The sequence below is a fragment of the Pteropus alecto genome, unplaced genomic scaffold (genome assembly GCF_000325575.1).
Source record: "Pteropus alecto unplaced genomic scaffold, ASM32557v1 scaffold155, whole genome shotgun sequence".
Taxonomy (NCBI): domain Eukaryota; kingdom Metazoa; phylum Chordata; class Mammalia; order Chiroptera; family Pteropodidae; genus Pteropus; species Pteropus alecto.
In genome coordinates, this window is record NW_006438113.1 from 11,836,078 (window position 1) to 11,863,000 (window position 26,923).

Sequence of the window (26,923 nt, forward strand, 5' to 3'; positions counted from 1 at the left end):
CCTGCTGATAGGGAGGGCATCTCTCACACAAGAGTTTTATTTCCTGCTTTCAGGAGTCTGACAATTTTTGTGTAAGAGTTGGTATGTATTGAGTTCTGGAAATATGCCTTGGCCCCTAGTATGCATACCTGGAGTGGTCGTCTTTGGAAATGTTATAACATAACCTGGGAATGTAAATTATTTAACTATTAATTATATAATTATGATATAACACAGAGTATAGATCCATAAGATATAGTTAGAGAATAAAGCACAAGCTGGAATGGTACTTTTAACAAACTTTAAACAACAATACAGGATCATCCAGAGCATGGAGCAGGTTCCAGGTCCACAATCTAGCCTTAACACCCATTCCTGGACACAAGTGGGAGTCTAAAGAGAGAGAGCATGGGACTTTTGTCTTTCATCCTGAGATGCTATCAAGCTGAAAGCCCACTAACAATAAATTGCCAATGAGGTAGAATATTATAAAGCAAATTAGGGATTTTATACATGTGTACCTATACATAGCTTATACCCAAATGCAGAAGAAAGGAGATCTAATAGACAGTTATATCTAAGCTACATATTGTAGAAAGTCCTCTTGAATTTGACTTTGACTTAGGATCATCTGTAGGCTTTGGGCCAAGAGATACCAAGACTATTCTGTTTGCTAGTCAGCAATTCCTCATGTAAGGAGACCAACAGACTCTTTTGTGAAAGAACACAGCCTAACATGGAATAAATATTCTATAAATGTTTATTAATCCAATTTCATTCTTTTCCATATAATAGTATAAGTCCAGTGAATAAGTGACTCCTTATCAATAACACTCATTTTTAAAGCTTTATGAATCTGTATGGTGTCTTCCCACCTAGATTTGTAATTCTTTGAAAAGGTATAAATAGCAGAAAGAGCATATGCTTTGGTGTTTCATAATAAAACCTTGGTTAAAATTTTGTTTCTACCACTTACTGGCTGTGTGACGTTTAATTTATTCTCCCAGAGCCTAGCTTCTCATTTGTAAAACAGGGTGATGTTTAAGTGAGATGTTGTTTCTTATGGGCTGAATTGTGTTCCTCCAGAATTCTTAGGTTGAAGCTCTAATCCCCAGTACCTCAGAATGTAACTGTACTTGGTGATAGGGCCTTTAAAGAGGTGGTTAAGTTAAAATGAGGCCTTTAGGGTGGGTGCTAATCCAGTCTTACTGCTATCCTTATAAGAAGGAGAGATTTGGACCCAGAAAAAGACACCAGGAGTACACATGCACTGAGGGGCAACCATATGAGCAGACAGCAAGAGGGCAGCCAACTGCAAGTCAAGGATACATGCCTCGAAGGAAACCAATTCTACCTATACCTTGATCTTGGACTCCCAGTCTCCAGAACTGTGAAAAAATTAATTTCTGTTGTTTAAGTTACTCATTTGGTGGTATTTTGTTATAGCAGCCCTAGCACACTAATACAGTGGTATATGCTTAACACAACCTGGCATGTACTGTGCCTTTAATAAGTATTCTTTTACATACTCTTGTATACCTTCTACCACTTGGTAGGGCAGTTGGCATATAGTAGGCAGTTGAATGACTGAGAGACCTTCCATTTTGAAATCATTTTTTAATAAAACATCTGGAAAATGGAGCAATTTTTGTTTTTACGAAACACTTTTAATTTTACTTTTCAAAGTTTGAGTAATATCTCCCCTTGTTAAGTATGAAAAACAATGTCATCATCATAGCCAAGAGGAAAATGGAAATGTTTTATAGTAACTTTCATATGGTTCTTGTAATTCCATTATTCTATCTCTTACTAGTTTTATTTCTTATTTACCTTAAAATTTCCGATCAAAGAGATTTATTGTTCCATTTAGTTTTCTGTCTTTTTCTCACCATGGCTTTGAGAGTGAAGAAAACACTATTTATCTGTCAAATTTAATTTTCAGAGGGATCAGGAAAGAGGGAAAAATCCATGAACATTAATCTAGTGCCTGCTATGAGCCAGGCAATTTATGTGTATTACATGCTTTTTTTGTTTGTTTTAATTCTTACTAACCTTATTGGTTTTAGTGATATTATACCTGTGTCACAGCTGTAGAAACTGAAAGATAAAAGTCACAGAGCTTTTAAATGCTAGAGCCAGAATTCCAACTCAGTATTTCAGAATGTATTATTTTCTATTCTTTATCTGATTGTTATTACTTTTAGTCTGAGATGAGGTTTCTATGTATGACTTATTTGGAGCTCTAAAGAAAAACAAAATGTTCTGAATTTTAGGAACAGAAAAAGACCAAACTTCTTGAAAATCTGTAGTCTACCTTTTTCAGCACCAACTTTTTCTCATTTCTTTGCCCCTCAAGTTGAATGTTATGATTAAGAAGAAATATACTGTTTTTTAGGTGCTACCTAAATTAGTCATTTCTTTTCATAAGAATCATTAGCTTGTTATATGTTTTTTAAATGTTTTAGTGCTCTTAATTCTGGTCAGGTTTGTTTTATTCTACCCTTATTTCTCTATTTGGGAGCTCAAGAAATGTAGGTTTGAAGGAATGACTTAAGAATACACAATCGGTTTTTAAAACTACCTTTTGAAGTTATTAAAAATTGAGGCTACCAAGAACTATTGAGTCGAGTTCCTTGGAGACAGGTGCCAAGTCTAATTCCAATTAACATATTCATTGATTTCTTGAGGACTACCACAAGTAAGATGTCAGTCAAAAATGAAAGGTAATAGAAAATTCTTTGAAAGATTATGATTAATTTTAATTTGGGGAGAGAGGAGGGAAATGACATAAAAATGTCATGTCAAAGAAAAGCGAAAACTAATTTATACAAGAAAGAAGACGTCAACTCTAGAATATACAACAAGGAAACTGAAATAGTATCATCTAACAGAATTCCAGTCTATAGTATTGTCTTTTAGTAAGTTTTGGGGTTCATATATTTATTACATAAGTAATCAGATTATCATGCTTTAAAAAGGCATGACTATCAATTAGGCGAATTAGGCATAGTTCGAAAGATAACAATGACTCTTTTATTTTCAGTCTTTAAGAAAAAATATTAAAATTAACGAGATTCGTTCAGTCAGGAAGAAAGGTAAAAGGGAGACATAAAAAACTATACTAATTATTCTCTTCTGTCAATAAGAGCAGAGCAAAAAATAAGAGGGTTAATTTGAGTTTAATATTAAGGAACTTAAAAAATTATAACCATAACCACATAATTAGAAGTACCTATGGAAATTCTAGAATCACCTTTCCTTTTACATCATTAAGCTGACATCTTTGTACTCATCTCTTTAAAAGTGCTAAAGTAGAATTAAATCTTGTCCTCATGCAGAGGACCATATTAAGAAACGACCTCAGCTCTTTTCCTGGCCAAAAAATCATGGGAAAGGAGACCAAAAGACAAAAACTTTCAATCAAACACTTTCTGGAACTAGAACAGTCTTGACAACATGGATTTATTTTTATTTTAATAGCCAGTTTTGGTTTTTTGGTTTTTTTTCTGGGAAACTAACTCTCATTACTTAAACTCGAAGGTGAGATTTGACTGACATTTGATTTAATTAAAGTTAAAAGTGAAATTTAAATATGTTCAATAGGATTTCCTTTTGTTTTATTCTCCCACCTTTGCCTCTACAAAGCAGAATGTGGACAGTGATAAATCTATAGTTTTTTATTCCATCCTTAGGTGTTTTCAGCTTGAATTTTCCAAAAATTATTAAAAAGTTTATTAAAGAATACTTATCTCTGTCACGTATTTATAACTTTAAAGATCCATGTATATATTTAAGGGTTTTTTTAAAAAAAAATCTTTTAAAATAACAATCCTCACTATAGAAAAATTATAACTTTAATATATGGTTACAATAATAAAATTCTTTTATGAGTTCATTTTTTTTCCATAAAACTTAAAGTATTTAGTCAACATAAACTGTTTTATCCTTGTAAAACTTTGACAAGGAAAGGCCATAGCAAGCATTATTTTCCCAAATGTAAAAAAAAGGAAAAAAAAGGAATCTGTTACTTTCACCATATAAAATATTTTTATTTCTTGCTTCTTTCTAGTTCTTTCTTTTGATCCCTTTATTTCTTAAATCCAGATATTTGTTTATCCTATAAAAATTAACAGATTGGATCAGTAACATGATCCATCCAACCTATTAATCTTTCTTTGCCTGGGACATAAAGGGATATTTTGGGAAATAATCATTTTAAAAATAGAAATGGGATTGCAAATTGGTACAGCCACTGTGGAAAACAGTCCAGAGGTTCTCCCAAAAATTAAAAATGGAACTAACTTTTAACTTAGCAGTTGTACTTCCGGGTATTTATTCAAAGAAAATCAAAACACTAATTTGTAAAGCTCTTATGTACTCCTTTGTTCACGACGGTGCTATTCACAGTAGCCAAGATATGGAAGCAACCTAAATGCCCATCAATAGATGATTGGATAAAGAAGTTATGGTTCATATATACAATGGAATGTTGCTCAGCCATAAAAAAAAATGAAATCCTACTATTTGCAATGACGTAGATGGACCTAGAGGTTATTATGCTGAGTGAAATACAGAAAGATAAATACCATATGATTTCACTTATGTGTGAAATCTAAAGAACAAAAGGAACAAATTAAATGAAAATAGACTCACAGATACAAAAGATAGTCTGGTGACTGCCAGAAGGGAGGATCGGATTGGTGGGGGGCTGGGAGAAAAGAAGTACAAATTAGTAGTTAACAGTTATCACAGAGATGTAAAGTACAGCATAGGAATATAGTCAATAGTATTGTAATGGGTGTGTGTAGACCCCAGGTGGATGATAGAGTAATCGGGATCATTTCATAAAATATATAAATGTAACCAATGTACTACATACCTAAAACTAATTTTTAAAAAGACAAATATTAATTTTTCCTCACCCTATCATTCAAATAGTCTTATCAACTATTCTTTAGTAAAACCCAGGTGCTTTTTAACTTATGAATGAGCTGTGTACCAGTATATCTAAAGTTCAGAGGTTAATTATTTAGAATTCAGAATACAGTGATAATTTTTGTAGTCGGACATACAACACAATATTTAACAGAATATAGTTGAATGCAATGTAGTAAAATGAAAAGTAAAAGAAAATGATTGCATATTTTCTAGTTCAGTGTTTATACATACTCTTCTAGCCACAGCAGTCTGTAGGTATAGACCTCTAGTAGTATCCAGTGTTTTAACAAATGTTTGAGTACATGTGACATAATAAAATACTTACCAACATTTTTTGAGAGTTTCGCATGAGCCAGGCATTATTCCAAGTGCTTTATATACATTATTACATTTAATCTTCACAATGCTAGAGGTTGGTATTATAATTATTCACTTTTAACAAATGAGAAAACTAAGGCACAAAGAGGTTAAGTAACTTTGCCATGGTCTCACACATAATAAAGGAGGAGCTGACCTTTGATTTTAGACAGGCTGCCTCTAGATTATGCTATTAACTATTAATTTACACTAGTTTTCCAGGAGTTGTGCTAAACACTAAAGATACCAAAGATGAACAAAACTGTCCCTGCTTCTAAGAAGCTTATAAAAGTGAGATGAGTGAACCAGAAATTCTTGTAGTGTTATAAGTACATCACTGGAGATATCATATGATGCAGTGAGGGTATAAGAGGAGACATGTAAATCATTCTGTGAAGCAGAGGGCAAGAGACTGCTCAGGAAAGTTTTCCCAGAGGTGGCAATATTTGAGTCAGCTCTAACTTTGATATTCATTCTATCTAAAGAATGAGGTAGTTAATTTTCATTTACTCTTTGTTCTGGTTGTAGGATAGATAAGAAGAGGCAAGGGAGCATTGAGTAGCACTGGGACTGGAGCCAGGAGAGGATGACAGAGAAAATGACCTTTCTTATCAAGTGAATCCCAAACCACGTTTAAGTTAATGTGTTGCCTAGGTGTCATCATGTCTGTAAAGGGACACTGTGCCCTCAAGTTTGAGACTGCAGAGACCATTAAGAAACAGATGAAAAGCAGGGGGAAGGATAAGAGAAGAGAAACATCTCCAGATTACTGAATTCTAACTATGCCTTTAGGCAGATCAAATTTGGCCTCTAAATCGGACTTAGAATAAAGGTTGATCTAAATGATGTCTAAGGTATCTAAGTAGATCTTTTCATTTTTATCCTCTTATAGCCACCATTAGCTGCAGATGCCTTTCAGAATTATGGTCCTTGGAATTTATGGACATTTTTAAACAAAGAATGGGGCTTTAAAAGAATGACAACTGTGCTAATAAGTGGAAAGAAGCTTATTTGTCTTTTTTTTTTTTTCCTTTTAACTAATTTGGCTTCAACTAACTCTAGCAGACCTAATTTTTTTTTTCCTCAGGAAAAAAAGGAGACTTTAAAAATAGCTTTAGCCTCTAGCCTGCCATACAGCCTTAGGAGTCTAAGGAGTCTGGACAGTGTATTAGGAACCAGAGCCAGCTTTGCACTAATTTGTGAATTAATAATATATTACAGCCTGTTGAATTCAGACTCTGGGTAGATGCTACTTTAAGAGTCATGTATTCTATCAAGTTATTATCCTGAATTCAGTTAACAGTGTATTAATGATTTTTTGTCAAACCTCTTTCATTTCTTGTTTTTCTTGTTATAATAGAATGCCTTTTCTCCCTTCCACCCACGTTCTCCTTATTTGTTTTGTATCAATCTATCACAACATTAGCATGAATATTTTTTTCTTATTACAGCTACTTGGACTAATGAAATATAAACTACTTCAGTGAAATTTTTTAGCATTAAAATAAGCCTTTTCAAATAAACGGATGCCAAAAAATATTTTTGGGATGCCCCTTTATTAGTCTTCCCTCGAGATCTGATAGCCTATCCAGCTAGCAGAAAAATAAAAGCCAAAAATGTTTTACTAAGTTTTATAGTCATTTTTTGGCTAATAAATTTGAATAATTAAATCGTTAGGTATGTACCAAGTACTTTGTTAGGCACTGGATATATGAAAGCAAGTAAACCCTGGTTCCTGAATTTAAATAGTAACAATCAGACTGGGAAGCTATACAGTTATTACTGTACAGGAAGAAAAGTACAATCATGGAGGTGTCCACGGATTAGAAACACAATAAATATTTGTCAAAAGAATAGTCAGGATACAATACTGTTATTTGGATTTTTTAAAAATTGATCTGAATTTGAATTTGACCTTTTCAACTTTGGGAGCGTTAATTTCTTTACATGTACTCTTAAGATAATATCTACCTCACAGAGTTGTAAGGAGGACTTCCCGAGATAATAAATTACCCAGCACAATGCCTGGCACCCATGATGGACTCTAGGAAGGTTCATCCATTTATTCATTCATTCATGGTCATCCATTTGTGATTTTTGGTGCTCAGCATTGGGCTGTTCCACAGAGCACCCTCCCAGAGACTACTGGTGTCTCCTGCACTTCTTTCTTTCTTTTTTTAATATTTTTTTATTTTTCAGTTATAGTTATCATACAATATTATATTAGTTGCAGATGTACAACATAGTGATTAGATAGCTATATAACTTACAAGTGATCACCTCAATAAATCTAGTGCCCTTCTGGCACCATACATAGTTATTACAATATTATTGGCTATATTCCTTTTGCTATACTTTAGGATTCCATGACTGTTTTCTAACTACCAATTTGTAGTTCTTAATCCCCTACCCGCTTTTTCACTAACTCCTGCAATGCCCCTCCCAACTGGAAACCTTTAGAATGTTCTCTGTATCTATGAGTTTGTTTCTGTTTTTGTTTATTTTGTTCTTTTGATTCCACATGTATGTGCAACCATGTGACATTTGTCTTCCTCTATCTGACTGACTCCACCCAGCACAATATGCTCTAGGTCCATCATGAAATACATTTTTCCATCCCCTTACTTTTCATCTGTGTGTGTCTTTTAATCTGAAGTGAATCTCTTGTAGGCAGTCTATGTAGGGGTCTTGTTTTCTTATCCATTCACCCACCTTATCTTTTGATTGGAGCATTTAATTCTTTTTTCATTTGAAGTACTTGTTGATAGATACGTAGTTATTGCCATTCTTTATTCAGATTTTTGGTACATAGTTTTTTCTTCTTAAAGAAGTCCCTCCAACATTTCCTATAATACTGGCTTGGTGGGAATGAACTCCTTTAGCTTTTACTTGTCTGAGAAGCTCTTTATCTGTCCTTCGATTCTAAATGATAGCTTTGCTGAGCGGAGTAATCTTGGTGTTAGGTCTCAGGTTTTCATCACTTAGAATATTTTGTTCCAAGCCCTTCTGGCCTGCAAAGTTTCTGTTGAGAAATCGCTGACAGTCTTATAGGGGCTCCCTTGTATGTACCTAATTGCTTTTCTGTTGCTGCTTTTAAGATTCTCTCTGTATTTAACCCTTGGCATTTTAATTATGTGTCTTGTTGTGGGCTTCTTTGGGTTCATCTTGTTTGGGACTCTCTGAGCTTCCTGGGGTTGTACATCCCATTTCCTTCACCAGGTTAGGGAAGTTTTCCATCATTTCTTCAAATAGGCTTTCAATTTCTTACTCTCTCTCTTCTCCTTTGGTACCCCTATGATGCAAATGTTGTTACGCTTGATGTTGTACCAGAAGTTCCTTAAACTATCTTCATTTTTTTATTCTTTTTTTTATTGTTGTTCTGATTGGGTATCCTCTGCTACCCCATCCTCTATGTTGCTTATTTGATCCTCCACTTCAGCCACTCTGTTGATTCTCTCTAAGATACTCTTCATCTCAGCTATTGTATTCTTCATTTCTGACTGGTTCCCTATTATGCTCTCTGACTCCATTTTTATGTTTTCTGTCTCCTTGTTAAAGTTCATACTGTGTTCATCTACTCTTCCCTTAAATTCCTTGAGCATCCTGATAACCAGTGTTTGAACTCTGCATGTGGTAGATTGCTTGTCTCCATTTTGTTTAGTTCTATGTCTGGTGCTTTGTTCCTTTATTTCATGTGGGACATGCTTCTTTGTCTCCCCATTTTGGCTGCCACTCTGTGTCTGTTTCTATGTATTAGGTAGGGCTCCTAAGTCTCCCGGTCTCAGTAGTATGGCTTTATGTAGAAGGTGTGCTGTGGGACCCAGTGGCACTGTCCTGGGAGGGGTCCAGCTGCAGGCCAAGTTCAGCCACATCTGTGCATCTCCAGGGCCACCTGGCAAGAGTCACCGAAGCAATCCACAGATGGCTGCCACCTGTACTGAGCTTATATGTGCCTCGATGACCAAGCCAGAAACCGAGGCCGACTGCCACCAATGTGGGGCTTGGGGCTGCTCAGCAAGAGGTACAGGACACACTAAGGCCAGATGCTGCTGCTTTGGGTTTTGTGATCCTTTGAGAGATTTTAGGAAAGTCTGCAGCAAGAGCCAGGACAGGCTATTTACATGGAATAAACCACTGGAACCAGCTTGGGCAAATGCGTAATTTGGGAGAGGCAGAGTCTCAGAATCCTCTGGGTGGAGTGACCTATATTATCTAGATTGAAGGCAACTCAGGGCAGCACCTGAGTCCACAGGCTGGGAACAGGGAGGGCTCAACAAAGGAACAAAATATGGAAGCAACCTAAATGTCCATCAACAGACGATTGGCTAAAGAAATTATGGTTCATATATACAATGGAATATTACTCAACCATTAAAAAAAAGTGAAATCCTATCATTTGCAATGACATGGATGGACCTAGAGATTATTATGCTAAGTGAAATAAGTCAGAGAATGATAGATACCATATGATTTCATTTATATGCGGTATCTAAGGAACAAAAAGAACAAACTAATCAAAAACAGACTCACAAATATAGTGGACAATTTGATGTTGGACAGTGGGGAGGGGGTTTGGGAGGCTGGGAGAATGGGATGAAGGGTTAAAGAAGTACAAATTAGTAATTGATAGTTGGGCACAGGGAGAATGGAAGAGGGAATGTAGTTAGCATTAATATGATGGCTAAGTGGAGGGCCAGGGGAGGGAGGGAGCAATTGCGGGGGATCGTGTTATGAACATTATAGATGTCTAACTAATGTACTGTATACTCGAAACTAATTTAAATAAATAAACTTATTTAAATGAAAAAAAAAAGGAACAATGGATACAGCCAACACTTCTGTTCATGAGAAAGTCACCCCTCTAGCCTTTGCTCTGAAGCTTGACAACTCAGTGCCTCTCCATATGTCCCTGGCACCCCTCAAGCAGCTGCCCCAGTGCTGGAGCTCAGAACAAGTGAGTTTGTCAGCACATAAGTCCAAGCATGGGCCGTGTAAGCGGAAAATCTGCAACTTCCTCAGCCCTCTGCCTCACTCAGCCACAACCTCCACGGATTTTCACAGCCAGATGTTGTGGGGACTGCTCTTCTTGATGCTGGAACCCTGGGCTGGGGAGCCCAGTGTGGGGCCGGGACCCCTCACTCCTCAGGTGGGGGAGGAGGTTCTGCAGCCAAGATAGCTTTCCTGATTCTCGATCACTATGCCTGGTTGTGGGACCAGGTCATTTCACATCTCCCCTCTTCCCCCTGATTTGAAGTGACCTGTTATTTTTGTCCCTAGTTGTCAGGCTTCTGTTCAGCCAGACCTCATGCGACTCTGCGTGCTGTTTGTTCTGTAGTTTCTTTATACTTTTGATGTGGTTGCTAGCGGAGGTGTGCACAGCCTCTACATCCTACGCCTTCTTAAATGGTCTCCCTCAATTCTGTACTTCTTTCATTGTTAGAAGTGAGGGAACAGTCAGTGACCTGTGTTTTCTGACATCTGTGTCCAGTGGCCTACTTTGATATTTTTTGCTGCTTTGTAGCCTTTAATGTTTGAAAAGATTCCAGAATATTCCTAACTTCATTGTCATTATGTCTATTAGCTTTTTAATCCCAAATCAGTGATTTCTAGTATATCCAACTATAAAAATAAGTGAGGTATATTGAATTAATTGTGCTGGAAGATATTGCTTAGTGAGATGTTTGCTAATATTTTTCAAAGTTTTGTGTAGGTACATTTATGGAGCATGATGCCAGAAATTAAGGAACTGAAGTAGTTTCCTTGAATATAGGATTGGCCACTTTCTCTTTATTGGACAACATATACAAAACCATTAATACAAGTTTATTGCTGTCATCATTGCTTAGAATATTAATATTATTTTCCTTTCAATATAGAAATAGTTTTCATGGATTTTCTATGCTATTAAGGTTGGCAGGCTCAAACTGAGAAATTCTGGAAGCATCTTATTTGCTGTAGTGGAATTACTTTACCCATGTGGTGGTTTTTTTTATTGTGGTGGTAATTTTTTTTTTTCTATCACTCTCTAAATGACATTTGAGGTAAATCATTATTAATAGGGTCAATTTAACCATTGCTCTTGTCCAAGTTAATGTGTCTTATGCTGTGACTACAGCCCTGATGTCATTATTGCTACCACTGCTAGTACAGATTTCTGCTCAGGCTCTAGTGGTTCTTCAAAGTAGTAGGATAGTTTCTAACCCCTTCCCTCCAAAATTGAAGTATTACAACTCTGTATTCATTAGCTATTATTGCATAAGAAGTTACCTGGAAACTTAGCAACTTAAAACAACAAACATGTATTATATCACACAGTTACTAAGGGACAAGAATCCAGGAGCAGCTTAGCTGGGCAGTTCTGGCTGTATCTCATGAGCTGTAGTCATGATGTTAGCTGGAACTGCAGTCTTCTAAAATCCTTACTAAGCTGGAAGATCCTCTTCCAAGCTCACTCACGTGGCTGTGGGCAGGAAGCTCTAGTTCATCACTCTGTGGACCTCTTCACAGGACTCTCATGACATGGCAGCTGACTTCCTGCTCAAATGACCCAAGAGAGAAAGCGTAACCAAGGTGGGAGCCATCCACACTGTCTTTTATAACCTAATCTCAGACGTGACATACCATCACTTCTGCCATATTCTTCTGGTCACACAAACTGAGCTTGGCCCATTGCAGGAGGAGACTACACAAGCGTAAATATTAGGAGATTGAGAGCACTGGGTGCCATCTCCATACAGGCTACCACATGTATACACTCACCACCTTCACCAGAATATAAGAGTGACCTTTGGAGGGCTGTGTGTCAAGAACAGTCCCAGTGACTTTCTGTCTCCACTAATGCTGTCCCTTGGACCTAGCCCATCTCTCCCTTTCCCAGAAATTGACTCACTGTAGAGGACATTCCAGCAATCTATCTTTCTGCCCTGTGGCGATTTTATTTCAGATGCCTCATTGCCTTTCTCTACCACCCAGCACTGCTTAGAGTCACCACAGGCCTCCCCCACATGTTTTATTAGCTTCGAATCTAGTGACTAGTGAGTTGCAGCTTTTCTCTTCCTTCCCAGAAGATACTTGCTTCCTAATAGTATGCAAGCACTGTATGTCAAAAGTTTCTCTCTGCTTGACATCCAGCTGCATGTCCTTGTGATCCAAACGATGCAAATGGCTTGCTATATTCTTATCCCAGTCCTTCCTTCTCTAGAGAAATGTGCCCTACTATGCAGCTTTTGAACTGGTGAAGAGGCCTCTAAATCTCTAGGATTCAGTTTACTGTTTTCAAGGGGTGGAGATTAGTCCCTTTTATGCTTTACATCATGATTTGTTTTTCCCATTAGTGGCAAAAGTACTGAACATTTTAAACAAATGTCATTTACAGGCAAAACAATATGGCATATTTTCATTTCCATGCTTGTAACTTGTTCCCTCAATTTAAGGGACATGTCTGTTAAGGTCACTTAGAAATTCAGTATCCATTATGAGAGTATTTTGTAGGTTTTTTCCTGATATTTTGTAATCAACTTGGGAAATTCCCACTGTGATACAATGATAGTGTGATAAAAACCTAACAGATTACTTTTTTGCTCAAGATTTTGAGGATTTTACTCTCGAGATACATAGAATATGATACATGTAAAAATGCTTGGATAATGTATCACTTAGTGATACCTTCTGGGTATTTGAGAATCTTGATTTCTTTGGTCTGACGAACTTTGAACTTTTAAGCAGAAAGTAGCTACTGTTTGGTTATCATCATAAATAGTTTTCAATTATCTACTTAGGTGTAAACTCTTATCTTAGCCATCTGTGATATTAATTAAAGAAATAGAAACAAATTCTGCTATCCATTATGAATTCCCCTATCAGCTTAAATTAAACTAGACTTTTCAGAGAATTCCTAACATTTCTTAAGTAAATGTGTATCATGTTAAAAATGATGGACTCTTGTTCTTATATTTGCACTTAAAGTAATGCGGGATTTTTCTAATGTTCTGGAAATTGTATTGGTTGGCTTACTGATTTTGTTATAGTCTGGCTTCAGAGAGCCCATGAGGGCTTTCTCTCTTCTCCACCAGCAAAAGTTAATTAAAACTCTCCTGGTATAATATCTCCACAGCTTTTCTTAAAGGATATTGTAGTAGAATTAGAACTGTGGATTTGAATTAAGTTTTATAGTTTACTTTTAATATATATCATTATGCTCTCAGGGTTATGAAAGCAGTGGGAACAATCTCATTGGTTTTCCTCACTTGTGAGTATGAATAACCTCAAATGTGATGTTAATGTGGTTTTGCATTCAATTTCTGCCAAAGAAAAATAATAAATTGTGGAGTTGGTTAATCTGTGAGTGTACTAAGTCCATTTATTTGAACATGCAATCATTAGCTTACCAAAGCTAATCAGATTTTATAAATACTTTGTCAACTGTGCCCAGGAGCCTCCTCTGCCTAGTGATCATAATTAATTTCAAACTGGCATAATGAGTCATATAGCCTTCCAGTCCCTTCTAAACCTGCTTTATAGAGGTCATCCAAAAAGACTCACCTTCCCACTCAGGTTTTTCAGTAGTTACCACATCCATCTGCCAGAGGGCTCAAAAGAGAAAGTTATGTGATTTTAGTAAATGAATGCTGTAGGCTATAATTAGTGTATGTCAAATCCATGTTGCTAGATAACTTTAAATATTTAAAATACCTGGCTCTGTCTTAAAAACTGAGTGGCTACTGCATAATTGAAAAATATCTTCTATGTCTCTTAAGTTTGCTTTAAAAAACAAAATGAAAAACCGACACTTAAGAAAAACAATCTTAATTAGCTTGGTGACTTTAAAAAAACAAACAAAAAAAACACTGCTAAGGGTTTTAACACATAACCTCACTCGACATCTAATCGGCAAGCTGGGACAGCTGAACTTATTGTTAACCTAGAATACAATAGAAATAGCACATTTTCTTTCTGTCTTATTTTTCATCATTGTCATCATAAAAGAACTTAATGACTTTCCTCTATTTTCCTGTTCTCAATGGGAAAACTTGTTTTCTTTTCCTTTTTTAATGAAAGAAGAATTATACTGATGTGGTCTTGCCCATTAGATAACTTTGCCTTTCACCTGCCTGTATTTGGACTAATCATTTCTTCCCACTGTCTACATTAAAGCTTCAGTGAACTGTGTATTTCTAAACTTTAGTCTCCTAGTCTTTCCTACATTTATCTTGTTCTTGTCAGCTTAACCTGAATTCTAATTTCTGTATATTATATTTCACTCTCTAGCTCGCCATTTTCTGTTCTAAAAAACAGGCAGTTTCCAACATAATTTTTACTATATTGAAAAAAATTAACCAGTTCCATAATATCTAATTAACATGAGCTCTTTGCCTGTGCAATGGCTCTCTGACTGGTCAGAAATAAAATGAGTAATAAGGCTAAGCCAATCAAAAAGGGGTCAATCATGTCAAGAGAGATAAACAGATTTGAGATCTGGAGACCAATGAATAGAATGTGATACTAATTTTACAGATAGTGCTCTCAAAGTATGTTTTTTAGTGTTTTCTAAATAAAGTAGAAATTTGAGAATATGCAACTTAATATTTAGGTCAGATCATTTGGGTAAAACTAGATATAACCTTAACTGTTCTATTGTTCTAGTATAACAGACCTATGTTTCTCTCAGTTAAACTATCTAGCTTTTGTGGGGCACAGAGAGTTGTCATGATAGAGTCCTTGAGCACAGCTTTTTTTCTAACTGAGCCACAATTGACTTTTTCATATCTTGTATCTGTGACATTGTTCACATAGAAAACATCAAGCAATAACTATGTTTAATGATGCTATCTTCTCTCCTGAGTACAAACTAGCAATGTAACTTATAATTACCTAACTACATTTTCTGTTTTTCATGTTTATTAGGAATATACTTACATGATCTTAAGGTCAGCCTCTAGAAATAGGCTTGTTAAATCATTCATTTATAGAAACAATATTATGCAATTTTATCATGGCTGCAAACATGTCAGGAATACACATCCATGTCAAGAGATTTTAAAACCCTCCAGACTGTTGCAGATCTTGCCTTGTCCCATTAATCCTTCAAATCTCCATTTCCTCTTATATAAATGGAGGCAATAGCTATTACACCTATGTCAAAGATAGTTATAAGATTCAAATAAAAAAAATGAATAGGAAGTATTTTATACATCATCCCTTAGCTCATTTGTTTGTGTCCAATATGGAGTACCTGCAGGGCTTATAATTTTTTCTTACAGCTCATATTTCCATAAATTTTTGCCTAAATCCAGTTATACAGGAATAGTTTATAATTCAACTTTCCATGCCCCAAGCATAGTTCCACTCTTGCTTCTTTTCCTTCTCTTCTTATGCAAAATGTTCATGTGAAGAGTAGCAAAGAGAGAGTTAAGAGAATTACTTAGTTGTAGTATTTCTTTCTCAATTTTTTTTTTCTGTCTTTGCGGAAGACAGAAAGTTTGTTATTCTTTAACAGAGCTGAAGATAACAGAAGCAAGTGTGACCTCAAAACTATTATTATTTGTAGCTAATGTTTACTGTTAATAATAATACTATTATTAATAGCTACTAACATTAACTGAGGTCTTAGTATGTGCTAGGCATTGTACTATCATATTGCATTGAGTCTAAAACACAGCATTGGTAAGATACACCATTATTTTATGTACCACTAGAAAGAAAAAAATGCTGTGAAGTAAACCATGACAAAAATGCTTTCTTTACACTAAAAATACTTAGTTAATACCTATTCAAATATTCTTTTAGGTTTAGGTTTTTATTGTATGTCATTCTTGTACATACATAAAGGGAAATTATAAGCAAAATAAATTGATCTAAAATTTCTTCTCATTCCGGGTCCAACTTGTCTGAATTTCTTTTCAACTCAGAACCATGAATGTCTGTGTGTTTCCACACGGTATTGTCCTTTGAGCTACCAAGAACATTGGTAATGCAACATTTCTTAAAAGAATACTCCACTGTTATCTAGGATTTTCTTCTAAGCCACTGACACCCATTCTGCAAGCTTTAGTGCGTTTGTACAGGCAGTGACAACAATATCACAGCTGCTGCCTAGCCAACAGCATTTGTAAGAAGCATAATGATTTCAGAGTATTAAAATATAAAAAATACAAATAAGTAAATACATCTTGGAAAAGATGAAGCTAATCATTTTACATGTATCATCTAACTTAACTTTCACAGTAATCTCAAGAGGAAAGTACAGTTATTATACCCATTTTACAGATGAGGGAATCAAGGCATGGAAATGTTAAACACTATATGATTTCACTTATATGCGGAATCTAAGGAATCAAGAGAACAAACTAATCAAAAACTCACAAATATAGTGGACAATTTGATGTCGGACAGAGGGGAGGGGTATTTCGGGGCCTGGGAGAATGGGGTGAAAGGCTAAAGAAGTACAAATTAGTAGCTGATGGATGGTCATGGGGATGGGGGAGCATGGCATAGAGAATGCAGTTAGCATTAATACGTTGGCTAGGTGGAGGGTCAGAGGAAGGAGGGAGCAATTGAGGAGATCATTTTATGAACTATATAGATGTCTAACCAATGTACTGTATACTCGAAATAAATTTTAAAATTGCATATTAAAAAACCCCAAGTCATTGTGACTACAAATCCTATATTCTTGCCACTGTAATATACTGGCTTCATTTATATACCCCAAATAATCAAAATTTTTGATATATATGCAGGAAGAATATCCTATTCCTTAAAGAGAACATGAAGTGCTGCATAAAGTATTTTTCAGAGGCTAGAAATTTAGTGAGTAAAAACTAAACAAAAGTCTCTACAAATATCTTCAGCTGAATATAGATTCTATAACTCATAATTCTAATATAAATGAGTAGGTCTCTCTGTGTTTTGATCAAAATGTTCTCATTTTCCTAATGGGCTAAATATGACTATAATGTTTTTTGGACACCTACCCTGGCTTCAACTTTATGAAAATTTTTGATATAGTAGTTTTCTAATATCAAGTGACAGAAAAAGGGGAACTTTATTCATAAGTTTTTGTGGTTTCACTTAAACGCTGCCATTTTCACCTAACTTATTATTCCTGCATAGTTTCAGACTCTACAAATTAGCCTACAGAGTCTGGCATTGCCTATCTGACCTGCTTTTTCCTGTGTGCTTGTTGATTTACCTACCTGTTATTTTTTTTTTTAATGTACAAAATCAAGTGTTTATTAGAAGTGGATGCAGAATCATACAGAGAATGTATTGTTTATATTTTGTCCCACACTTGTTTAAAATTTTTTAAATGTTGATTATAATAAGCAAAATATACACAGAGGAAAAAATGTGGTAAGGAAAAAATTTAAAAATTGGTCATTTTCACAACTTAATTTTTGGAATAAATCTTGCAATAGTATGTAAGAAATATAGAATGAAACAAAGTTATTGTGTTTTTTAGTTAAATATATTGAGGTAACATTGGTTAATAAAATTATGTAGGTTTCAAGTGTACAATTCTATAAGACATCACCTGTATATTGCATTGTGAGTTCACCACCCAAAGTCAGATCTCTTTCCATCACCATATTTTTGACCCTTTTTATCCTTTTCTACCTCCCCCTAACCCCTTTACCCTCTGGTAACCACTGAGCTATTATCTGTGTCTATGAGCTTTTGTTTGCCTTATTCATTTGTTGCTTTCAGCTTTATATTCCACATATGAGTGAAGTCATATGGTTCTCAGTTTTTTTCTATCTGACTTATTTTGCTTAGCATGATAATCTCAAGATCCATCCATCTTGTTGCAGGTGGCAATATTTCATCTTTTCTTATGACTGAGTGGTATTGCATTGTATTTATGTACCACATCTTCTTTATCCAGTCATCTATTGAAGGACTCTGGTTGTTTCCATGTCTTGACCACCATAAATAATGCTAAAGTGAACATAGGAGTGCATATACCTTATGGATAAATGTTTTCAAGTTTTTTGGGTAGACACTCAGAAGAGGAATTCCTAAGTCATATGGTAATTCTATTCTTAATTTTTTGAAGAACCTCCGTACTGTTTTCCATAGTGGCTGTATCTTACTTGTTTTATTATTTATTTTAATTTGTTATATGTGAGCTGAATATTATTGAGAAATTGTATGTATAACTGGACTCACGTAAAGGAGCAAATGGAGCTTTATAGCAGAGTTCACAACTAATCATGTCCATGAAATTCTAGGGGCAACCTCAGAATTCTTTTTCCCCTGGGAATAATTACCAACTTTAAAGAGGCACAGTCTCTTTTTAGGTATTCAAGAGCATAGGCTGCTTAAGATACACAAATGAAATGTGTCTTATGCTCCTACCAGATGATAAATATGGAATTGGTAAGTGAGACTCATAAATGAGGTAGAGATTTAATCAGTCAACCATAAGTATTTATTAAGCACATGCTGTGTGGCCTAGCCCTGGGTATGACACAGTAAAAATAATACAAGGCAAGACATAGACTCCTCCTTCAAAAAGTGTACAGGCATACCTGGGAGGTACTGAGAGTTCAGTTTCAGACCACCACAGTGGAGTCCCACAATAAAGCAAGTCCTCATCTTTTTGCTGATCTTGTTTTCAATTTGGAAAAAACGCAACATCTGTGAAGTATAATAAAGCAAGGTGCAATAAAATGAGATATGCCTGTATAATGTTATGAGAAGGATAGGCACTCTGAAATAAAAAATAATATAATGTAAAGCATACTCTCCAATGAGGTCTAGATTTTACCTACTATAAGAGCTCAGAAGATTCAGGAAAGTTGAATGTGTTTTAGAATAATAAGTAGGGCCCATGAAGAGAAGTAAAAGTTCAAGGAAGTCCAGGATTTCTACAGATAGATAAAGGAGACAATGTCCCAGCCAGGGAAAAAAAACCCAATGCTTAGCATAAAACAAGTCTTTTCTCTAGAACCACAAAGTATTCCAAGACCTGTCACAGTTGATGAACGGCTCCTTTGGAATACAGAATGTCTAAAATTGATTGGATTTCACTTGCTGTATGTAGCAAGGCCTTTAAGTTTATATTTTAGTGTTAGGAAAAAACATTAGGCACATGATCAGCACAGCTTAGGGGAGTTTATATTCCATATTTTAATGAAGTGATAGCTAATTTGCATTATGCTGGAGCCCACTAAAAATGTATACCCTCCTAGTCTCTATTAAGCAGGTTTTGATATTCTGATCATTAGCCAGTGATTTCTGTGTATTGACTTAGAAAGTTTTCTCTCATTATGGTAATGGGAGAAATTACCCATATTATCATATGGAAATGGTAACAGAAGAAATTTTTTCCTCTCTCCCTAAGATTGCTGTTAAAAAGTATTTGAGTTAGTTTTTAATTTTTTACTTTTTCTTTTTTAATCATGCAGATTTTAACTTATTCTATTGATATGGTATATTACATTAATTGATTTTCAGATATTAAACCACCCTGAGACTTTTATTTTTCTTTATGTAGTCCCTCACTATGATGAGGAAGCAATCAATTATGAATTTACACCAAGCCCAAAGTAAATTGTATATCTTAATTATCATTTTTTAACAGGTTTCACACTAGCTGCTACCTTCCACAATTTTCCACAGCTTTAGGAAAAATAAGCACATCAAACCTTGGATAGCGGTCATAAGATGTCAAGTCCTAAAACTGGAGCTTTTGTATTTTTTTCTAAAAGTCTTTCTGTTTCCAAAACTCTTTTGATCTTATATGAAAAGAAGAATGTCCTTGAACTCTGAATAATGTTGGGCCTCAAATTTCAAAGAAATATATAATGTAAGACAAAGGCAAAGATTTTTTCATGTTGCTGTAATTCAGAATAAAATGGTTATTGAAAGCAGAAGTTGGATATGATAATATCTAATGCTTTCTGAAAGAGATATCTTAAAGGAAAAAATAACTTGAGACTAACCCTATATAGCAATCCATGTGGAAACATTAACTTCAGAGATCGATTGGAATATTAAATTGCAGTTAATTTCACCACAATTTAAGACTTGTTCTTATTGATCAAGGTCTTAGGGAAAAATGACCACACAAATTTTGTGTAATTTAAAATTGCTATGTGAGTTAATGTATGAAAAGCACTTAGAACAGGATCTGGCACTTAATAAGTGCTATATAATGTTTTGCTATTATGAATGATAGAGTATGGATTGATTATTCTTTAACAACCTATGGAATTTGTCCAAGTAAGTATAATAGCCCTTTTAGGCCTTCTTTGGAACTGAACTCTTTTTTCGCCCCTTGCTTTTCTTTACCATTCCTAAGTCTATTATATACCTTTAAACAAAAAGAAGTTAACTAGACCGAATTTACTTGAGAGTATTCTCTCAATAAAAGGAATATCTGGTTAAATTAGACTTAAGCAACCCCATTTTAGTTTAAATTCCCAAACATTCAGACTAGTTAAAAATTTAGCAGATTGCAGGACTTTTTAAAACAAACTTAGCTGATGATCTATTCTTTTGTTCTGAGGATTTAATCATTTTCATTGATTGGTACTAAGGAATATGTGTTAATATTTTAAGTAATATTTCCTCTTTTTAAAATGAAAAAAATTATAAGTCAGTATTTCATTAGCCCCTTCTCCAGCAAGGAAAGAGTTGCTAGATAAACCAGTGAAATAATTTGCAAAGAAAAAGATCTATGTATTTCACTACAATAAAGATTTAAAACTTCAATACCTGAAACAAACTTAAAATTAAAAGATGGGTGAACTGGAAACAAAAATAAATAAATGTGATGTGAAAAAAAAAGATGAGTAAACGGCAAAAAATACCAAGTACTAGTGAAGTTGCAAAGCAATAGGAAAATGTGAAGCAATACGTAACTGATAAAATTATTAGTGTGATTCTTTTAGAAAATATTTGGATATTACCTCAATAAGCCAGCAGTTCCACTTCTAAATATATGTCCTAGACTTGGAACTCTTGTTCCTGTTTCACCAGGACACTGACATGAGAATGTTTATAACAGCATTGTTCATAATAGCAAAAAGTTGACAGTAACTCAGATATACATTTATAGGAGAACTGATAAATGAATAGTGATATTTTCAAACAATAGAAATCTGACAGTAAAAATGAAAGAAATTATGTTTGAATGTATCAACATGGATAAATCCTAGATATATAATATCAATTGTAAAAAGTAAATTGCAGAATATATCCAATACAATACCATTTTATAAAGTTCAAAAGCAAGCAGAAATGAACCATTTTCCTTAGAGACATAAACGTGTTTTAAACTGATAGATAGATAGATGATAGATAGATAGATAGATAGATAGATAGATAGATAGATAGATAGATAGACAGACAGACAGACAGACAGACAGACAGGCAGGCAGGCAGGCAGGCAGACAGACAGACAGACAGACAAGCAATAGAAAAGAAATCTAAATTATGGTTACTTCCTGGGAATGCAGGGGGCTATGAGCTTCAAGCATTGAGCTAATGCTTCCTCTCATGATAAGTGGTAGGTTCATGATGTTTTTTATATTAAATATTTAACAATAACATTTTTTAGAGCCTATAGATTTTATTTCATAATTTTATTCTTAGAGATCAATCCAAAAATAACAATGAAAGGTAAGTACTGAAAAAGTTTATCCCAGTGGTAGTATTTATTATAACTCAAAATTGAAACAATCTAGATGTCCAACATCATTTTTATATCCTGCTTTGTTCAAGAAAGGAGTTAAGAAAGCCTTAAAAAATGTGAAATGCTATTCTGTAAGGAAAGACTGGGCAAAAGCAATGACGAAAAGAGAGAAATAGTAACCGAACTTAGTTAAAACTCACTAAGAACAGAATAATCCATTGAGGCTTTGAGCTTCCTGGGAAATGATATCATGGTGATAAAAATATTAATTGCTACATTTGTTGAATGCTAACTGTGCACCAAACTGTGCCCGTTTCTTTTTTTTTATATTTTTTTTGTTTTTCAGTTACAGTCGGCATACAATAATATATTAGTTTCAGGTGTACAACATAATGGTTAGACATCTGTATAACTCACAAAGTGATCACTCCAATAAATCTAGCAATCCTCTGACACCTTACATAGTTATTACAATATTATTGACTATATTCCTTATGCTATACTTTTATATCTCTATGACTTTTTGGAAACTACCAATTTGTACTTCTTTTTTTTTTAATTTATTTTAATTAGTTTCGAGTATACAGTACATTGGTTAGACATCTATATAGTTCATAAAACGATCCCCCAATTGCTTCCTCCCTCCTCTGGCCCTCCACCTAGCCAACATATTAATGCTAACTGCATTCCCTATGCCATGCTCCCTGTCCCCATGACCATCCATCAACTACTAAATTGTACTTCTTTAACCCTTTACCCCATTCTCTCAACCCCACCTCCACTCTATCCATCACCAAATTGTCCACTGTTTGAGTCTGTTTTTGATTGGTTTGTTCTTTTCTGTTCCCTAGGTTCCGCATATAAGTGAAATCATATGGTATTTATCTTTCTCTGTCTGGCTTACTTTCTAGGTCCATCAAGGCAATATCTTTTTCCATCTCCTCCCTTTTAGTCTGTGTGTGTCTTTTAATCTGAAGTGAGTCTGTTGTAGTCAACATGTAAGGGTCTTGTTTTCTTATCTAATCATCCACTCTGTCTTTTAGTTGGAGCATTTAATTCTTTTCCATTTGAGGTACTTATTGATAGGAATGTAGTGGTTACCATTCTTTATTCCTGTTTTTGATACATGTTTTTTTTTTCTTAAAGAAGTGTCTCTAACATTTCCTGTAATACTGGCTTAATGTTGATAAATTCTTTTAGCTTATTTTTGTCTTGGAAGCTCTTTATCCTCGACTCCAAATGATAGCTTTGCTGGCTAAAGTATTCTTGGTTGTAGGTCCTGGATCTTCATCACATCAAATATTTAGTCCCAAGACCTCTGTCCTGAATAATTTCTCTTGAGAAATCAGCTGCCAGTCCTATGGGTGCTCGCTTGTAGGTAACTGTCTTTCTCTTGCTATTTTTAATATTCTCTCTTTGTATTTAACCTTTGGCATTTTAATTATAATGTGTCTTGGTGTGGGCCTCTTTGGATTCCTGTTTTTTGGGATTCTTTGAGCTTCCTGGGGTTGTATGTTTATTTCCTTCACCAGGTTAGGGAAGTTTTCCATCATTTCTTCAAATAGCTGTTCAACATTTGTTGAAGGCTCAACAGGGAATAATGGATACCACTGACACTTCTGTACAGGGAGAGTCTCACTTAGGCCCTAACTCAGACAACTCGTTGTCTTTCTGTAAGTCCCTTCTGCCTCCTGCACGCAGCCGAATTGGCACTGGTGCTCAGAATGAACAGATCCGTCACCATGAAAGTTCGCTCGCGGGCACAGTCCCTTTAAGAGGCGTCTGCAGCTGTCACTGTCGCAGCTGCAGCCGCCATTCCACTCAGCCGCTCAGGACCAGAAAGCCTTGCATCCTCGCCCTGTCCTACCTTCCGCCATTGCAGGGTGATTTCTTAGATTTCTGCCTAGTTCTATGGCTTGTTCTTCTAGATCTCAGGCAATTTTCTTTGCTGTTTGCTTCTTGTTTCCATCACAACTTTCATTTGGTTGCCAGAGAGATGAACAAAGCCTCTATCATTCTATGCCATTTACCCCCCACTCCCAGTTTGTACTTCTTAATTTCTTCCCCCTTTTTCACCAGTGCCCACAACCTTCCTCCCATCTGGTAACTCTCAAAATTGTCTCTATATCTATGAGTTTCTGGGGTTTTTTGTTGTTTGTTTTTGTTTAGATTCCACATGTATGCGAAATCATATGGCATTTGTCTTTTTCTATCTGACTTATTCCACTCAACATAATACCTTCTAGATCCATCATGAAATATATTTTTCCATCCCCTTACTTTTAGTCTGTGTGTGTCTTTTAATCTGAAGTGAGTCTCTTGTAGGCAGCTTGTGTAAGGGTCTTGTTTTCTTATTCATTCAGCCACCCTATCTTTTGATTGGAGCATTTAATTCTTTTTTCACTTGAAGTACTTGTTGATAGATATGTAGTTATTGCCATTCTTTATTCAGATTTTGATATTTTTTTTTTCTTATTTTTAAACCTCCAACATTTCCTGTTATACTGGCTTGGTAGGGATGAACTCCTTTAGCTTATTCTTGTCTGAGAAGCTCTTTATCTGTCTTTCGATGCTAAATAGTAGCTTCATTGGGTAGAGTAATCTTGGTTGTAGGTTTTCAACACTTTGAATGTTTTGTGCCAAGTCCTTCTGACCTGCAAAGTTTCTGTTAAGAAATCAGCTGACAGTCTTATTGGGGCTCCCTTATATGTAACTAATTGCTTTTCTCTTGTTGCTTTTAAGATTCTCTCTGTATTTAACCTTTGGCATTTTAATTATGATGTGTCTTGATGTGGGTTTCTTTGGGTTCATTTGTTTAGGACTCTCTGAACTTCCTGGGGTTGTGTATCTATTTCCTTCACCAAGTTAGGAAAGTTTTCAGTTCCTTGCTCTCTCCTCCTTCTGGTACCTCTATGATACAAATGTTGTTATGCTTGATATTGTCCCAGAGACTCTTTAAACTATCTTCATTTTTTTAGATTCATTTTTCCTGTTGCTGTTCTGATTGGGTATCCTCTACCCCATCCTCTATGTCACTGATTTGATCCTTTAACCACTCTGCTGATTTGATCACTTTAACCACTCTGCTGATTCCCTCTAAGTTACTCTTCATCTTGGATATTGTATTCTTCATTTCTGGCTAACTCCCTATTACGTTTTTCATCTCCATTTTTATGTTTTCTTTCTCTCTGTTAAAATCTTACTGAGTTCATCTACTCTTCCCCTAAATTCCTTGAGCATCCTTATACCAGCGTTTTGAACTCTGCATCTGGTAGATTGCTTATCTCCATTTTGTTGAATTCTTTGTCTGGAGCTTTATTCTCTTCTTTCATGTGGGACGTGCTTCTTTGTCTCCCCGTTTTGGCTGCCTCTCTGTGTCTGTTTTCTATGTATTAGGCAGGGCTTCTAAGTCTCCCAGTCTTAGTAGAGTGGCTTTATATAGTAGGTGTGCTATGTAGCCCAGTGGCACAGTCCTGGGAGGGGTACAGCTGCACGCCAAGTTCCATTGCAGCCTGTGCACCTCAGGAACCACCTGATAAGAGTCACCGAAGCAGTCCACAGATGGCTGCCACGTGTATTGGGCTTATAGGTGCCTCGATGGCCAAGCCAGAAACCAGGGCCAGCTGCCACTAGTGTGGGGCTTAGGGCTGCTCAGCAAGAGGTACAGGGCATGTCGAGGCCAGATGTTGCTGCTTTCAGGACAGGCTATTAGTATGGAATAAACCACTGGAAGCAGCTTGGGCGAATGCCTAAGTTGGGAGAGGTGAAGTCTCAGGGAATCACTTGGGAGTCACCTTCACCTGGATAACATAGGTGAAGGCAACTCAGATAGGGTGGCACCTGAGTCCACAGGCTGAGAGCGGGGAGAGCTCATAAAACGAATGATGGGTACTGCCAACACTTTTGTCTTGGAGAAAACCACCCCTCCAGCCCTTGCCCTGAAGCCCAACAATTCAGTGCCTCCTCATCTGTCCCTGGCACCCCTCAAGCAGCTGCCTCAGTGCTGAAGCTCAGAGTCACACAGGGTTGTGGGACCAGGCCATTTTGTGTCTCTGCCCCTCCTACTAGTTTGAGGTGACCTGTTATTTTTGTCCCTATTCGTAGTCAGCCAGACCTCAGGCGACTGCATGCTGGTTGCTCGGTAGTTTTGTTACAATTTTGGAGTGGTCACAAGAAGAGGCATGTACAGCCTCTACCTTCTCTGCCATCTTGACTGGTCCTGATTTCTTTGCATATATTATCTCTTAATTCTTACAATACTTTGAAGTTGTAAATATTCATTTTCTTGGTGGGAAGATTTTGAAGCCTTAGAGGGAGTAAGCCACTTGCCTAAAGTCACTGCAGCAAATACAGGTTCAAGGCAGAATTCAGACCCAAGCTTTGCTGATTCTAAAGCCCATATTATTAGTCACTTTAATGTGTTACCATCCGTGGAATAAAATCAAAACTCATTAAACCTTGAAAACTTTGTTCCAGATCTAAAATGTTTTTCCCTGACGCCCTCAGTTAAATATACCCTGATTTTTATTCTTTAATAATTTCATGCATCAGTCTTGTCATATTCCTGGTTTTGACTATCAGACTGGAAAGTTAACCTTTCCCTGGTCTAATTATATGATTGGTACTCATGTCATTTAGTCACTTGAGAAGATCACCAGCCTGAACTTTCTTAAAAACAGTTTTTAAGTGGAAAGTATCCTTATATTTGAAGTAGAAAAGTCTAGCATCTTAGTTTGGTAATCTATAATCCTATGATCCCAGACTCTAATGGATTGTTTTGGCCCTTACTGAGGGCACTGAACCATGTTGTCTCAATTCCAAATTGTGGGCCTTCTTCCTTACCTCACCAGTTAGCCAAAAGACACCTATATTAGTGTTGACAGTGAAGGTACATCTTATATTGAAGATACACAACGAAAATTCAGGCTCCAGGCAATCTGACCTGAGTCTCTAATGTCCCCTGCCAGTTGAAGACAGAGATTCATATTCAAACTATCATGTGTATGTCAT

General features: G+C 35.8%; 1 protein-coding gene across 5 annotated transcripts in view; it reads left to right on the forward strand.

The window, feature by feature from the left end:
* Positions 1 to 26,923, forward strand: part of MICU1 (mitochondrial calcium uptake 1) — a 177,194-nt gene that overhangs the window by 111,200 nt on the left and 39,071 nt on the right. The window lies entirely within an intron of this gene.